We start from the raw sequence: 2,215 nt of genomic DNA, 5'->3' as shown, positions 1-2,215 counted from the left end.
CGTATTTTTATTTTTGTTAATGCTTTGTGATATATTTTGTTAAATGCAAGTTTAAGATTATTATATACAGCTTCAGCAGGGTCTAAAGATGCTATCTGCATCCAGTCTGTTTTCCTGATTTCATCGTTTACTATTGTTTCGTTTAGAATGCTATAATACTGTTTTGTAGTCTCAGTGAGTTTTATGGGTTCTGGTTCAGTGTGTAACTGTAATGCTGTGAAATAATGGTCGGCCAGTTTGCATGTTATGACGGCTGCTGTGTAGCTGTTTGGAGGGGCCCTTATATTTATATGATCAATGCAGGATGAGGTGGTTGTGTTTCCGACTATCTCTTCTCGTGTATACGACTGTATGGATGGGGTTATGTTATATGCCGATAATAGGTCTAGGTATTGTTCTGTGTTGTTATTTATGTTCCTAATGTTTATATTAATGTCTCCTATTATTATCAAGTTTTCTGAGGTACCTACTTCCGTGGCTGAAAGCCATCTGTTTAGTTCTTCTAGGAATTTTGTCGTTCTTAAGTTGGGTGGTCTGTATATTGCGTTTAATATCAGGGAGTTTTCTTGTTTGATGTGTTTCATTTCGATGCATATGTTTTCTGCGTATTCTAATTTATAGTTTATTTCTGTTACTTCTAGTTTATGTTTGGTAAATATTATTATACCACCGCCTCGTTTTGTTTGTCTGCAGTGTTTGTGTTGTTGGAAGTGTGGCATTTGGTAGGTGGATGCCTCTTCGTTTGTCGCAGATACTTCAGTCAGTATTAAAATGGTCTATTTCGTCTATCTTCCTTCAGATAAGCTTGCAGGGTCAGCCAGTATTTTTGAATGCTTCTGATGTTGATGTGGAGAATAGATAGTCTTTTTTTGGGAATTATCACTTGTTTCCATTCCGCTATTGATTTCAGAATGTGGCAATTATCATGTTCCGGGGTGATTACGTCTGCTTGATGGTCTGTATTCATGTTGGTTGGTGTGCTGTTCCTTCTTTACCAGATGTCAATATTCCTTTCGATGTGGCAGCCTGTTGAGGTCGTCTACGGATTTTTTTTTATTTATTTTATTTATTTTTTATTGATCTGTTAAAATATTTACAGGTACAATAAACATCTTGAGTGACATTGCAACTTATAGTTTTACAGAATTCAGCACAAAGTGCTACATTTTCTACATTGGATTTCAATTAAAATTTTTAAAAGTACTTTTTGCCTCTGTATTATGTATTTACAACACATGTTCTAATATTTACAATGAAGGTTATACAGAATTTTTGAATATTGAATATACTTAATCATAATAATAATAATCGTTAATAAAGTTAATCGACCATAACGGTCGATTAACTCTAAACAATTCTGGAGTTAAAACCGACAGCCTTCCTCGAGGAAACTCAGATTTTTCACTCCTCAAAACAAGGAAACCTTTCTGATGGTGGCATCCTCCAGATGAGTCCAGCCAGACAGAGACTGGCTGAACAAAAGCGAGTAAATAGACGTGAATTATCTTCGGACTCTTTGACTTGGTTTGGCTCTTTATGAATCGTTTCCAGGATGTTTTAGACAAGGATCTTGGTGAGCATTTTTTCTTTAAGAGAAATCGGTTATGACATATCTACTTATTTAAAAATAGATTATGAGGGGAAAAGAATAACGTAAGAACTATGATGCAGTTTATTTGGATTCCGGCGAAGTTTTGGTAGTATTCTACCTATTCAAAGGACCTATCGATTAAAATGCACCAAACAGGTATCCATGTTTACTTTATGAGAAGGGTAGAAAAATAAGCCAATTTTTCTATCCATATAGGTAGTGTGGCCGAGCGGTCTAAGGCGCTGGTTTAAGGCACCAGTCTCTCCGGAGGCGTGGGTTCGAATCCCACCACTGCCAAATTATTTTGGAGATTTAGTTAGAGATTATATTGTGCTGTTCGTGTCAAATTAGTTATTTTTGTGTTTTATTGTGCTTTTTTTCTTAGAAAATTAGTGTAGATTTTCGTATTTGTAGAGTATTTATTATCTTTATAACATTTTTAATGTGGTATTGCATGGACCAACGCGACGAACAATGGCGGCAAAGACACGTAAAAAATTTTATAACCTCACGATACTCAATTTTATTCATTTCAATGGATACAGACAACTGTTTAAAGCAAACGTCTTGATAGAATGACTTGCAATTTCACATGGATGCTTATGGCAAGATTAAATTTGCGGG

General features: G+C 35.3%; 1 non-coding gene across 1 annotated transcript; it reads left to right on the top strand.

Annotated features, from left to right (window-relative positions):
• The first annotated feature begins 1,806 nt into the window (after positions 1 to 1,806).
• Positions 1,807 to 1,888, top strand: TRNAL-AAG (transfer RNA leucine (anticodon AAG)). The gene has a single exon. It is a non-coding gene; the product is annotated as a tRNA-Leu (tRNA).
• Positions 1,889 to 2,215: the final 327 nt, after the last annotated feature.

Source organism: Typopeltis vanoorti, chromosome 25 (assembly GCF_054136105.1).
Source record: "Typopeltis vanoorti isolate ZY-2024b chromosome 25, IOZ_Tvanoo_1.0, whole genome shotgun sequence".
Lineage (NCBI taxonomy): Eukaryota > Metazoa > Arthropoda > Arachnida > Uropygi > Thelyphonidae > Typopeltis > Typopeltis vanoorti.
The sequence above is the reverse complement of the archived record's forward strand: the minus strand, read 5'-3'. Positions and strand labels throughout refer to the sequence as shown.